General features: G+C 40.1%; 1 protein-coding gene across 2 annotated transcripts in view; it reads left to right on the top strand.

Moving 5' to 3' along the window:
• Positions 1-16199, top strand: part of BAG2 (BAG cochaperone 2) — a 246461-nt gene that overhangs the window by 1247 nt on the left and 229015 nt on the right. The window lies entirely within an intron of this gene.

Here is a 16199-nt window from a genome sequence, read left to right as displayed (position 1 = left end):
CTGTACTTGTCCATATGTGCCTTTTCTGTATTGTCCCTCTATACTTCCCAATTTAATGCAACCAGTTAGAACAGTATTCCAATAATTAAATGTAAAACAAAATAATTTGTGAGTCAGAAAATAACATTGACACTGCATTTATAATATAGTAATATCTTGTAACAACTATATGTTTGTTCTCTTTAATGTTCAAAAGGGATATACAGTTAGTTATGCAGTTTCTTCAGAAGTAACTTTGACAGTAACAGAACATTTATTTTTCTGCTGCTACTTCTGGGACATTCGCAAGCTTGTTTAACTTTTCTAGAAAGTTGTGGAATGAATGAAAGGCACAGCTGTGTACCCAGTTGCTTGCTATGTTATGATGGTATGATCTGGGAAGAATCTAAAAATAGTTGTAGCACCTAGGTGCATTTGAAGAGGCAGGCAGTTGTTAACTTCAGGGAAGGAATGTCTAATGAAATAGTTAAGATAACTGATAGCTTTTGTAAACAAAGCAGTGCTTCATTCTATTAGAAAATGCATATGTTGCTCTACATGATAAAGTATAAATGAGCTCTGATTATCAATAAATTACAAACAGATAAAATTTAGAATGTCTAGCACAAACATGTTCTAAAGAGCCAATATAAACATAGATAAAAAATAGAATGCAAGCATGTGGTTATATGCCTAAAGTGCATAATGAATGATTTTTATAAATACGTGGCTTTAGCAAGCAATATAGCTGCTGTGAAATTATTCAATGATTTATGAGGTAGGCATTGTCACTGTGTGGAATAATTTTGTTCACATTGATTTATTAACATTCTATGTTCAAACAGCAGTAGTGTGGTCATTTGTTGTTTCTGCTTGCACAAATGTCTGACTGTTGTATTTAATAAAGAGTATTATTATGAATCTTGGATTTTCAGAAGATCAGTGCATTTAAAACCTGTTTGCTAATTTGTGGTAATTGATTTTGTTTACACCATTGCAAAACGTAATTTGAGAGCTGATTACAAAAGGCAACAGTGCATGTACCTCACTGCCCTCAATTACAAAGATGACACAGGTTTAAGAATGGGTTTTTAGACAGTGCATTTTGGTCAGTTTACATTTGCCTAAATGAAGATGCTTCAGTAGGATTAGGAAATTAATTTTGTGGTAGTTGGTGAAAGCATAAGTGACTAATGGGCCCACAATGAAGGAGTGTGTTTTGTTAATCCATATATGACTATTCAGCGCCAATATATCCAAAACCTTGAGAGTCTGACACTCCAAAAGTAGAAAAACACTAAAACATTTTTTCTGTAGGGGAAGGCAAGCTCTCCTGTGTTTCCTTGACATTAGGGCATATATCATCTCTGAGACTGCACCAGATTGGAGAAGATTGAGAGTATGAGGGAAAATAAACAGCACTTACTCTTTTCTTGCAACGACAGGATACTGGCAATCTTCTTAGTTCAATGTTTTGATGGTTGACCAACTAACAGTATGGCTCCTGTCTCAAGCCAATTATTCTCATCCTACAGTAGAAGATATTTTATGTTCCATGCAAGCCAGACTGTAGCACATACATTTTTCCATTTTTTTTTTTTTTACGTTAAAGTAGCAATTCTGTCTGACTTCAGTGGACTACATTATTTAGCTAAGTTTCTGCTGAATAGGTCTTTAGGTACAAACTTGTACATGAATGGACTGTTGTGTAAATGCTTTGTATGCTAGTTCAGAGATAAATTTAAATTTTTTGTAGTGTTAGATATTTATTTGATATATTTTAGTAGTTTAGTAAGGTGTGTTAAGAGTTTATTTCTGTTTATTTAATTTTTTTTTGTTGGTTTAGAAATAATTAAATTTGCTGAAAATACGGTTTTCTGTTTGTCTCATTGCAGTAAATAATTTATTTATTTATTCATTCATCCTTTGTTAACTGTGTTGGTCCCTCTAGGCTGGTGGACTCTTTTCAGGGGAGACCCCGAGGCGTTTGTGATACTGCTATGGAAAATTTGCCCAGGGCATAGGGAAACTTTGTCTGCTCTTTTTCATAAGTGCTGTGGGATTTTCTTACATCCACCTGAACTACAACCAATTCAGGCTGATGGGGCCTAGTTTAATGTCTTATTGAAGGACGAATTTAACTTTTTTGTTCAAACAAGAGTAGTAGCAAATGGGAAATGTGGCCTGAATTTCTCTTTATTTTTTCACTTTGAGTTTTCTTTTTTTTTAGTTAGTGTATAGATGTGGATGTTAAACTTTATCTTAAATGGGCTAACGTGTGTTGGGGTATCAGTGAGTGTTTTGTGTGTGCAGTATATAAACTTTCACTTTCATTAGCAAGAAGAATACATTTGACAAGATCAAGAGAGTCAGTGGCTGTTGAAGAAGCATGCATATACTTAGTCGATGACATCTTCAACCTATATTCAAAGTTTTGGAGACATCTTCAATCTATAGATATTTTTAATATCCGCACATAGTGTACTGGATGTGTTCGATCTAAGGTGAAGTTAAATATACACATGCACATGTATATGCACACATATGTGTGTATGAGTGCGTGTTTGCATGCCTGTGTGTGTGTATGTGTGTGTGTGTGTTGAAAGTCTGCAATAGATACAGGAGGCAGGAATGGTATACAAACACAAGCTTATTATATAAATCCTCAGAAAGAACAACAAACAGTATGTCTCACTGATTTTCAGCAAACTGAAGAAACCTTATAGTAGCTCCACCATAACAGTTCAGTCTCATACAGTCCCTTCAGTAAAAGAGGCTATTTGAAAGTAAATCCCAGCTGCATGTCCTGCCAGGCCTTCTCCTCAGTTTTCGTATACAACAAAAATTCTTCCCCTGTGTTTGTTGCAGGCCACATACACAAGAAGGCCAAATGATCTGCTGAACTTCAGATGTCTACGATTGTACTGAATTCACTTCCTGTTTTGCTGCTTTAAGGCTTCCTCTTTTGTTAAACCACAAAAACTGATAATTACTTTTCTAATTCATTAATTAATATACTCAGAGCTGTAAGAATTTTCCCAGCACATGTTTTTGTATATTTTTAAAGGCAAATACCCCCATTTCCATACACAAGATTTTGCAGCTACCTTCCCTCATGGCACAAAACCAGTGATGGCATACAGGATGTTGACAACCCATTAGCATACCTGTTGGCTGCTTCAGGCTTGTAAGTCACTGTGTGCTGAATATGTTAGAGGGATCCATCCTTTGAATGCGGCATTAAATTTGCGTCCAGTCTGAGTATAGCACAGGTGGATTTAAAGGATACCACAGCATCTCTCTAAAAGAATTTGGGAATTTCCCTGATGCCCTGGCCAAATTTCTCCTATTCAGTATGAATACCATCTTGGGTCTTTCCTGAAAAGAGGCAAATGGCCTAGTGGGGCTAACCTAGTCAACAAACTGGAAATAAATAAAAATAAATAAGATAGCGCTCATAGGAACACATATGTATTGCCACCTTTCTGTTTACTCAGCCATTATAATGGTTTATTATCAGTTACCTGATTGAAATGCCTAACTAACAGGTAATATTTTAATTAAAATAAGGCCTAGTTTACAGTTAAGCTCTTTTTATCTCTCTAGCTGATACAGCACACAGGATATTCTTCACCTTGAATATATTGGGCAGCACCGACCTCAGATCTACCTCTGTTGCATCTGTATACAGAATAAATCACTTAGAAAAAAATCAGTCATCAGTAATGGTTCAGAACATACTGTCCTTTTTAGCTCATTAAATGCTCTACCTGTCTGAAGAGACACTGGACTGTCACAGGAGCCTTTCCTTTGTGAAATTTACCAATGGAGGGGCAATGTTTGCAAAATTAGATACAAATGTTCCATAGTGGCCAGCTACTTCAAAAAAAAAATCCTTCACATTCCTTCTGGTGGAGGGTATAGGTCAATTTTTTATGGTCTGTAATTTTTTCTCGTTGTAGTCTTACCTCCCCTCTTTCTATAAACTAGCCCAAATATTTTTTCTGCACCATTTTTCTCCAGTGCAGTTGACCATCAGCTGATCCCACCTCTCCTTGTTCAGTGAGTCTGTCTACCCTCCTGACCTCCCTTGGAGTTGATCTGAATTAGATAAACAATGAAACACAGGAGTGTTTGCTATATGTTTCTTATATCCTGGGACATACTGTGTTTGCTCTCAATTTCAACTACATAGCCATGAAGGCAGTTCTACGTGTATTGTGTTCTTGCTCTGATTTAGGATTGATGCCAGTAGAGACTGGAGCTTTCTGGGACAGTGTCATACTGCTGTCATGGGTATGTTTCCTAAATCCACCCTTTGTGAGTACCCAGCAACCTTCCTGGGGGCACTTTGCAGTTATTTCACTGGACATGCCCCTCCTCTCCCTCCTTCCCTCCAGGATGGGTACACCAATCTTCCCTTGCCAGTGGCTCAGATGCCCAAGACTCTTACTGAACTCAGTTCACCTGGGCCATAGCCAGGGCTTTTTCCCTCTCTGTCACAGCACTGGTTAAGGTGTCCCAAATATTTGGTTTCCACCATTCCCAATTTACATTTCTCACCATTCACTGTCAAGCTTGACTATCATATAGCCTCTAACAAAGCCAGTAATTTTAGTAGGAGGATTCCCCAGTCCCCTGAATGGATGATTATGTCATTCAGGTATGCAGACGCATATTGTGAATGGGATTTCCAAATACGGTCCATCAGTCTCTGAATGGTGGCTAGAGGTCCTTGTAGTTCAAATGATAGTACTGTGTGCTGAAATAGACCTTCAAGGATAGTAAAGGCTGATTTTTGTTTAGCAGAGGGGAAAAGTAATATTAACTGGCATCCATTCCTCAAGTCCAGTGCTGTCAAGTATCATTCTTTCCTGGGGGTCTCATGCTATCAAACTTTGAAATGCTATTAAGTTTCTTAAAGTTGCTACTCCATTCACTTTGTGACTCTTCTGTCAGTCCTAGTTAGAGAATCCTTTGAACTCCTCTTATTGTTTCTGTGACTGTGGTATTTTGTAATGTTTTTGTCTAATCTTAACTCCAGATGTTGCCTCTATCTTATGTTTTTTTTTTAGTTTAGTTATCCGAGGTCTGTCTGTTTCGTAATAAACATCCTCTCCTTTTCTGCTTTTGCACTTTTGACAAGGCTTGCTCCAGCTGTACTGCAGGTAGAAATCATCTGGTCAGTCCTTTATGAACTTCTGCTTGCAAGTTAACCATAGAATGTTCTACTTCTTTCCATGGCTTCAATATGTTAGTGTGATATATTTGCTCGGTCTTTCTCTTTCCTGTTTGTCTGGCTTTGTAGTTCACTGCATTTATTCATTTAGTCACAACATTTGCTTTAATATTGCTAAAACTCAAGTGTTCTAGCTTGCACTGCATTTAAATTTCTGTAAACCTTCTAGCTTATTAGTGGGAGTGGTAAGCACTAGGTAGCCTATCTACCACAAGAGGAGTGGTTTCTGGCCCAGAAATTGTAGTTTATTGGCCTTTTGGGCAGTTTTTCCATATCTTTCAACTTTCTGGTTTAAAAGCTGGCATTTGTGCTTGTTTCCCACCTTTCCTGTAACTAGTCTAGTCCAGATACAGATTTGCTGTATCCAGGACTGTTTGTAAGCTTCTGAGTGGGCCAAAACGTCTGCTCTTTAATGTTTCCCTTTAATCTACTAGTTCTCTCCTCTCCTGCACTTTTACTAGCTTATTAGTCTAGCACTTTACCAGACTTCTTGTAGCAATTATTGTAGCACACAAAAGTGCTACCAGCACTAAACATTCTACAAGGAAACAGATCCAGTGCTTATTATTAATGCCCACCCTTCCAGGCATGTCTAAAGGTTAGTTCCCTGTGCTTTCTCCTATTAACCTGGTGACCTTGGGCATCCTGAGGCAATGTAGCAACTGCCTCATGTACACTGACAACCCTCTCCTCTTACCTCCCAACACTCAGACTTGCGAGAGATGCACTTATATATCCAAACTGGAAGCCACACACTCTCCAGCCAAGACCAGAATAACTGGTCAAGAGGTGAAGGTCAACACTTGCACCACACCACATGGAACACATAGCCCTCCAGAATATACACCAGCACTGTCTTCACATAAAAACACAAACCATACACCCACCTTCACAGAGGCTCTCATTAAAAATCTACCCAAACAGCAGAGGCCTCGAAGGCAGAAACACAGTCAACCACCACAACACAACACTATTCACGAGACCCATAAGTCTCCTAAACAATGTGATACTCAACTAAAGCCCCTAAGGCAAAACAGCATGCCCAACACACTAGTCATAGGTGACTCGATAGTGAGCCACACTGATGTCCCACTCACTAGGTTGAATAAGGAGAAAGTAACAGTCAGCTGCCTGTCAGATGCCAGGATCCGCCACATAACGCACGCACTCAGGTCCCTCAACAACAGGTATAAATATGACTCTGTCATTGTATGGGTGGGGTGTGAATGACCTGAGACATATCTCCCTGGACTACATGAAAAGAGACCCGAGGAGGTTGTGGAGGAACTCTCGGATTATGCAGCCCAGGCGGGTATGACCCTAGTCCTGAGCAGCATCCTACCATCACCCAGAATGATACCACAGTACAAGCATAAAATGATTTATTTCAACAAATGGCTAAGTTTCTGGTGTCATTTCAAGGGGATCCAGTATCTGTCTGTCTGGAATGACATGATTGACAGACATTGATGCTTTGCCAGAGATGGCCTGCATCTGTCACCCCTGGGCTTCCCGATACTGGCTAAGGCTCTTAACAGCTACAAACAAATGCAATCTGAGGGTCATGCTGCTCAATGCTAGAAGTCTAAAAATCAAAATGCACTCACTCAAAGCACTCCTTAAAATGGAAAACATCGACATTTGTGCTGTATCAGAGACCTGGTTCAAAGCAGCAGAAAGCATCCCTGCACTACCAGGCTATAACTCATTCCACACCTTTCGGCCCCAGAACATGGACCGAAGCTCCAAAGGAGGTGGTGTTTCCATATTCATAAAGGATGAACACACCTCCAGACTGTTAGCCCAACATAATGCATCAAAGATACTTCAGGTGCAGCTAACATTGGGTAAGACAGTGATTCAGGTTGTAGCCTGCTATAGGTCCCCAAACATGTCCCAAGACTCACACTCCATGTTCCTAAGTACCCTGGAGAATATTAGGGTCCAACCTAACACTCTTATACTGGGTGACTTCAACTACCCCTCCATTAACTGGGAAAACTATTCATGTACCAGTATACTTGCCCAACGTTTCCTGGAATTCATTAATTCCAATGCCCTGGACCAGCTCATTCTTACCCCCACTAAAGGTAGCAAAATCCTTGACCTGGTCATTACTAACATGGGCGACCATTGCTCTACACCAATAGTCAACTCCTCCCTGGTTAGATCCGTCCACAAACTAATCACTTTGGATAGCCACATTTCTCCCTCCCCCCGCAAAGGTAACCACCATGAAAAACTTCTCCAAAGCTAGCTCCTAAGAACAGAGGTGGCTAACTTCACGGCACCCATGCAAATGGAGAATAGTTGCATGACCACCAAATTATCCACCAATGCACTGTACGAACACGTACACATATGCATGGATCTCGCCATACCCAATAGAACCAAGACACTCTCCTCCAAAAAAAGAAGCCAATCTGGTAGTCCCCTGCCATAAACAAACTCTACAACAGAAGGAAGACACTGATGCGGAATAAGGTGAAGTCCCAAGAATGGAAAAACTCCCTTATCAGCCTCAACAAAAAGTTGAGATCCCTCATCAAATCCTCTAAAGTTAGTTATGAAAACAGAATTGCAGAAGACAGTAAAGACAACCATAAGGGCTTCTATAATTATGTAAATAATCTCCACAGCATTACTCAGATTTGCTCTGAGCTACTGCACAATGGTACTTCCTATACCCAGCCAACAGATATTGCCAGTACACTGGCCGACAGATTCAGTGCCAACTTTACCCCTTCCAAAGGACCAATCGCAATACCAGTAGATTGCCAGGCACCCAGTATTACTGCTGCACAGGTTAAAACAGCACTGTACAAGGCCAAGAATAAAGCTTCTATGGGACCTGACAATATCCCTGGCTGTGTTCTACATGAACTACAGAGTAAACTGGCACCACACCTATGTGCCCTGCTCAATCACAGCCTCACCTGAGGCTTTGTCCCTACCAAGTGGCACATTGCTACAGTCATCCCTCTCCACAAAGGGAGGAGTGACTACAGATCCTGGGAGCTATTGCCCCATTAGCCTGACGAGTCTGATATGCAGAGCTATGGAATGCATCATCATGGACCTAATAAACAAGGATATAGGGAATCTGCAAACACTGGATCCTACACAGTTTGGTTTTGTGAAGGATAGATCGTGCCTGCTCAACCTGGTCGACTTCTTTGAGTCAGTCACCAGAGCTGTGGATGAAGGCAAGGTGGTTCATACAGCCTACCTTGATCTGGCCAAGGTCTTTGATACCATTGCCCACTCAGGAATCATAGAAAACTCACTAAGCTAGGCATCAACCCCTATATCACTAGGTGGGTTGCAAACTGGCTCACAGATAAAACCCACAGTGTGAAAGTAGCTGACTCCAAGTCAGACTTCTGACCAGTCATGAATGGAGTCCCAGAAGGTTTGGTCCTGGGTCCTCTCCTGTTTGGTATCTACTTCTCTGAAGTTCAGGCCAACACAAAGGGACTCTGGCCAACAAAGTTTACAGACGGTTGCAAGTTGGGAGTTATTATTAACTCTCCAAGTGATGTTGACATCCTGCAGAAAGGCCTCACTGAGACCAACGACTGGTTTCAGAACCATGGCCTTAAGCTCAATGCCAAAAAATGTGTCATCATCCCCTTTGGGAAAAACTCAGTTCCCATGGATTACCACATTGATGGTAGTCCACTGAGCACAAAAGGTATTATGAAAGATCTGGGAACACAGGTTGCAGCAGCCTCTCTTTTGACCACCACATTGCCACTGTGGTCAGAAAGTCCTTCTATGTGGCACATCTCATTACTAAGGGTTTTGCATCCAGGAAGAAGGAGGTCATTGTCTCCCTCTACTCTTCCCTCATTAGGCCAATCATCGAGTACAAAGCCCCATTTGGCATGTACCACATTAGACACCTGCAACAACTGAAGAGGCCGTAAAAGTACCTCACAAAGAGGATCCTAGGCCTTAAACACTTGTCCTATATGGACAGACTAAAAAAAATCAAACTATTCTCTGTCTCATATCACCTGCTTAGAAGCGATCTCTGCTTGACTTACAAAGGCATGTCTGACCCAGCTCTGTTAGAAATGCTACATCTAAAGAAATCCCAATCCCTCTGGACCACACTTTCCAGAGATCTCAACCTCATTACCAAAATCAACAGAACAAGCTGTAAGGGACAGGTTCATAACCCAGAGACTGCCCATGCTATGGAATAGACTTCCAATACATGTCAAATAGAGCACCTCACTGGCCCTCTTCAAGAGAAATCTTGGTGAGTGGATGGGAAATAGAAAATTCACCTTGGGGATCACTCCAGTGACTCTACTCGACAGAGGTACTGGGAATTAATGTTGGGTGGCACAATGCCAGGGTAATCCTATGGGCTAGGCTTGTAAAGGTTCCAGGGCTATTAGCCTAGTACATACCTATGAACCTATCAAGTGGCTCTTGACATTTAACCAGAAATGTATTTTCCATATTGGGCACTAATACTTATAACATATAACTGATTTCCTGGGTTAAATTCTCTATAGGCTCATAGGTGAGTTTTTATGCATAGCCATGCATCCCAAATCTCTGACAAGTTCTGATACACTTGATAATTGTAATCAGGGGGCTTGTGAGATTAAACATTTACATGCAGGGACCCAAGGGATGAATAATTTAGAGGCTGTCTGTGTCCATTAGAGACATAGGTGCCAAACCTTAGGATGAATTTCCTATGCCCCATCCGATTGTCCAAGTTACTCTTGAATTGGGTTAGGGACAAGGGAGCCCACAGGATTTTTTGCAGGGGGGGGGTGCAAACCCAGAGCCCCACCCACAAAGCCCCACCCCCTCCACCCACATAGCCCCACCCCTCCACTCATGCAGCCCCCTCCCCCACGCAGCCATTACAGGGTCCCATTACTTGGCTATTTCTCCCCAGTTGCCATAAACACTGTCAACATTCTTAGTGTGCATACTGTTTTATGCTTTACTTCTACAATGATTACAGATATCTGGATTTAATTAGGAATCCGTGATAAGTTGTTTTACATACCCCATGTACATTGCAACTAACTCAAGGGAACTTTCAGCTGGCAGCCCTTTTGAATTCTGATCAAGAAGGCTTGGCTGTTCAGTTTTCTATACTGGAATAATTTCTCATTCATTGCTAATAATCATTTTATTTACTTGGGTACTAACAGAGTTTTACTTTTTACCTACCATAAAGACAAGATATTTGTTTTACCTCAAAATACTTCCCCTTGTTTTATTTATTTATTTGTAAGTGACTTAGAAACAACTACTGGGGAATAGTGTTCATTAGCTCAGTATTTTTCATGTAGGACACTAAACTGAGTCCCATGAGCCTGTTCAGATTATACAGATTTAAACAGATTAGTTTATAACACTAGTGTTCTTTGGCTTCCAAGATTAGCTCTCAGTAACACAAGTTGCTGTTTAAATAAAAGCTGGCATTCTGTGCTCTGAATGCACGACACGTTATAGCTGTATTTAACTTAAACTGTGTGCATTCACTAAATTATGAATATCTTTTAATTAATGCTTAATCAAGCATTTCTTCATAATCCCAACATTGACATAGTTGCAAATCATCACTTCATCTTTTTATAGATAATTCCAATAGCCCTAATATATGCACATTATTAATTATTTTTTCAAGATTAGTTTTACTGAGCGGGCAAGGGAAATTCTGGGTGTTTTCTGATTTTGTGTGGTTGACCCTTAGTTATATGAAACTGGGTCTGCATTATCACTGATGTGAACAACTCCATTATATGCTTAACTAAAAGCTTTAGACCTTTTTTCTTGACACAGCCATTACAGTATCCTTCCTGTTACTGTGATAAGCAAGAGTAGCCATGCATGAGAAGTGTACATATTTATACATATGATTATGCACGATTATAATATATACAGATTGTATTAATTATAATATAAAATAATTTAATTATATCCCTTCTATAATACAGCACCACTTGTTAGACTGTGTTTTAAATTTATAGTTTTGAATGTTTTTCCAGCAAGCAATGAAACAAAACATATGAACCAATAATGACAAACTGCCCAATTCAAAACATTTCAACCATAAAAGGCCACTTAATCTTTTGTCATTACAATCCATCAATGTCAGTCAGTATGTACAATCTCTGCAGAAGTAAAAGTCATCTGAATAATTCCACATCATAGAGATCTGAAGCTAATGAAGAGGTTGTTGCTAGAAAACAACTTTATATTTCAGCCTTTCATCAACAAATTCAGTGCCTGCTGCCCTTGAAGAATACATTGCCTATGTTACATTAAAAATGGTAAGCTGGTATATTTGCAATACAGAATGGGTGGTAAGCTGAAAAACAAGTTCATAGTTATTAGGCATCTCATCCAAAGGAGGACATAGCCAGGACTGCAGCACTCCACCCCCTTAAAATACAAATCTACATGCTGTGGGAGTAGAACCTGTAGCCCTCTGCATCAAGATACAAGTATGCTACCTGCTGTACTACTAACACTGCTTTAAAATTCTATACCACAATAATGATACCATTTGCTAAACAAAACTGCTGCACATTTTAAGCAGACTTAGCATGAGCAGCAGTAAACTTCTCTTCCCTTGAAGCTCACAATTCCTTGAAAATACACTTGAAAATAAATTCCACCTGCTAACTCTAAATAGGGCATTTCACTTTCTCTCACACACCTCAACCTCTGCAAGAAATCTGGACAAAGCCCAACATAAATAGGGACAGATTATAAATATTGCTCTCATGAACTTAGAACATTGCTAGAATAACAGGATTTATGTTAGTATGCATTTTATACGATAGACAGAAGGAAGGTTGGTATATTGTGTGTGCAAGAGACCAGATGGAAGGGGAGTAAGGCTAGGTGTATCGGAGGTGGGTTCAAATTGTTTTATCATGGTGTCGATGGGAGGAGAAATGGCTCAGGACAGGAGTTATCCTGAAGGAACAGTATGCTAAGAGTGATTTGGAGGTGAAAAGAGTGTTGGATAGAGTGATGTTTATGAAGCTGGAAATTGATGGTGTGATGATGAATGCTGTTAGTGCATATGCTCCACAAGTTGGGTGTGCGATGGAAGAGAAAGAAACATTTTGGAGTGAGTTGGATGAAGTGGTGATGACTGTACCCAAGAGTGAGAGAGTGGTGATTGGAGCAGATTTCAATGGGCATGTTGGTGAAGGGAACAGAGTGGATGACGAAGTGATGGGTAGGTATGGTGTTAAACAAAGGAATGCAGGAAAAATGTCTCTGGTTAAGGTCAATGTCAACACAGGAATAGGTGCCAAGGACAGCACATGCACTACTCTCTGCAATGTGGCTGAGAAAATCAACATCAAAGTAACAATCATGGCTAAAGGCACTGACCCCAACTATTTATTACCAAAGCTCATGAAAGGCCAAAACTGACACCAAGCCAAAACCCCAACAGCAATACTTCAAACCCCAAGGTTGATGGGCATATCAAGCCCAAGCCTAAGGGTGAGGGTGTCTAAGCCAAGTATTGTTATGCTGACCCAGTCAAGAAATGGCAAAATGATTCACCCCAAATGGTTGAGCCTAACTCATGGGGTCATAGGTGGCATAGCTGATTTAGAAGGAATTGACCACAAAAGCTATAGCGCTGAGTCCAGAAGCAGAACCAGTGTCACCAAATCTGATGGTATCTACATTTAGGCCTGCAGAATCATAACAGTTTGAATTGCTGCAGTCAGCCAAACAGAGGCCTGTTAAGGAGAACTGAGAAGAAAATGCAGAAAAAATTAAAATAACAGCAGAAAATAAATGCCTTTGCCTTCACTGGTACCAGAGGTGGATGACATGAGTAAAATTTCCTGCAACACCTTCAGAAACCCTCACAATCATCTCATAGTCTACATCCAATGTAAAAGAACAGCAATAGTAGAAATTTATGGGCCTGTCTGGAAATGGTCCAGATTACAGACTCTTACATACCTGTATAAAAGAAACAGAGGAAACACCCATGTCTAACCTGTCTAAATGGATATTCAACTAATATTACAGGCATCCTGGTAACTCCCCCCCAAAAAGGAGTGTTTACAGAAAATTTAGAAAATTCTTCCACCTTGGATTATTTAGTACCTGATTGAAAAAAAAAACTCTTTTGAAAAAAAACTCTTTAGAAGTATAGCTTTCAGCTGTATTTTCTGTCTATTATTTCTTTATCTTTGTGGTTAGAAAAATCCAAAAGTGTAGGCTCTGTCCTTGAGTCCAATAGTGTCAACCCAAAGACTGTTCTCAAGGTCAAGTCCCTTCAGGAGTGGATGCACAACTACCCTTAAGACTTTTCAAAAGAAGGTTATTTCAGTCCTTTGTAATCTGGGGATAGAAAGAAACACAAATGCCACATTTCTATTCAAAGTGCTCCTCACTTAGCCAGATAGCAAAAAGAGTGTGTCTGTTCTGGGAATTTTTTTGTGGCCACATTAAATACACTTTCTAAATGCATGACTATCCACAGTCAAAATATTTTTAGAAAGTATCCCTGTATCAAATCCCATCGAGCTACACGTTCGAGAGACTTGAACCTCAGCACTGAAATAAATAGGACATGCTGGAGGGACAGATTCATAACCCAGAGGCTCCCTTCACTCTGGAATAAAATCCCAGTCCAGGTTAGGCAGAGTCCCTCATTGACTGTCTTCAAGAGGAATCTTGATGAGTGGATGGGAGATCGTAGGTTTAACCCGGGTATCACTTCTGTGTCACTGTTAGAGGCACAGTATACTAACCTCGAAAAAGGGCATAGCAAAATTCATTTAAAATGGGTGGCGAAAGCCAAACACACTCTGGCTAGGCTTATAAATGCCCTAGGGCAGATAGCCTAGTATGAACCTATGAACCTATGAAGTACAGACAAGAGCCAAGGAATAAATGTAACATAAACTACCCAAAATCTACAAGAGACAGCAACTGATCTATAGAGCTTCAGTACTAGAAAATATTAACATCTAATTAAATGACAGATTAAATGTATGAACTAACAGTTTAACAGAAAGTAAAAAAAAACATATTGTGTAGAATGCAAAAGCCAAAGGGAGAGAAAGCAATACCGTGCAAAAAAGAAATCAGATGGACCTGACCTGATTTGTAGATTGGAAAGCTGCAAAAATAGTAATTCCAATCAAAAAAGGATGTGATAATTGCAAAATTCAGCAATGTTTTACACAAAGTAGTTAACTTTAAAGCAACGTTGCCTGAAAGCATCCGTCTCCAATGGAAACATGATGAGCAGCAAGAGACCTGGACAGGAAGTGAGATGGCAAGCCATTTTGGGCAAAGAGGATGGAGTAATACCCTGGAAAAGGTTTAGATGCTGAGCTGACCGGAAATGTGATTTCACTCATACTGCTTGATGAAGATGGACCTCCTTACACCAGATTAAAAATTTCAGGACATGATTAAGAAAACATGAATAATTATGATAAAATCTCTGATCATAAACAAACTGTTACATATTCAAGAACCAGATGTCAGGAAATTCACCTCTAGAATGGAACAGAGAAGCTAATGAGGTGAATCATAACATTCATTTCAAGAACACATAACTGTATAGTTAAGATCAGAGAAATCTGATCAAAATTCATTGCACCACATGGAGCTTTACCTGCTGTGCGTACTAAGTGTAGGAATGTTAGATATTGGGAAGTGTGCCCAGACACATGCCCAGGCAGATCATATTGTTTTGCCAAGGATGGACTGTGCCTGTTCCCTGTAGATTTTTCAGTATTGGCTAAAACATTGGCCTCCTCCATACTGCCTTTTATAGGCAAAGCCAAGCTGTCAAACCTTCCGACATAAGTAAACTAACCCAAGGGAACTTAAACATGTTGCTTCTCAGTGCCAGGAGCCTAAGCAAGAAACTCCAGTCCCTTCAAGTTCTCCTCAGCCTGGAGAATGTAGACATTTGAGCAATTAGTGAGACATGGTTTATAGCCATGGAGAGCATCCCAGCAGTGCAGGACTACAATATCTAATGCACATTTAGACCAGATACTGCACAAGCAGGGACTAAAGATGGAGGTGTCTCAATCTATGCTGATAGCAAGCTCACCTCAAGGCTGGTCAGACAGGATGGCACGCTTGAGCTACTCCACATCAAAATTACCATAGGCAAAGTTCCATACCATATCTGTGCAAGCTATAGGTCACCTTCTGTGACCCAGTAAACCCATAGCTCATACTTAAACTTACTGGAGACACTCACCATTTAACCCAATACTAAAGTGATGGGCGACTTTAACTACCCCACTATAAATTGAGAATACTACACAACCCCATTCTTGCAGGCTCAGTGATTTTACTAAGGGAACAAACATACTGGACCTTGTACTCACAAAAATGGCAGAATGCTGCAACCCCCCCCCCCCCATGTAATATTCTTTCCGATAACGTCAGACCATACAGCTGTCTCCTTTGAAATAAAAATCAAGCATGGGACAACAGCTAACCTCATAACATCTAGGAACTATTCTAAGGTAAATTTTCTACTATTAATTGATAGCCTGTAACCAGTAAAGTACTTCAAACAGCATGAAAAAACATGTTTAAAGCAAACACCATGCTGACTGCCCAGTTCATAGTTAGCATGGTGCTTGGCTTTAAGTGATAACCTGGCAAAATTTCAAGACCCCCTCCAAAAAACACCTTGAGAATATAGCTGCCTATGCTGAACTGTTCACAAGAACCATGTACAATTGTGTTAATAGATGCAAAGGGACAGCTTGTCCTACCAGAAATAAACTCAGAACAAACTTAAAAAACAAATCATTGTGATGGAATCCAAGCATCAGTAGGGTGCACAACAGAAGGAAGAAAGTCATAGAAAAGTTAGGAAGTGCAATGCCCAGCAGGATAGAAACTCTCTTATCAATCTAAACAAATGACTCAGAGTCTACCAAAGCCAATTTTGAGGTAGAAATAGCCTCCCAAGCCAAGG

The sequence above is a fragment of the Protopterus annectens genome, chromosome 2.part1, assembly GCF_019279795.1.
Source record: "Protopterus annectens isolate FY-2018-M chromosome 2.part1, PAN1.0, whole genome shotgun sequence".
NCBI lineage: Eukaryota > Metazoa > Chordata > Ceratodontiformes > Protopteridae > Protopterus > Protopterus annectens.
This window is presented reverse-complemented; position numbering and strand designations above follow the sequence as displayed.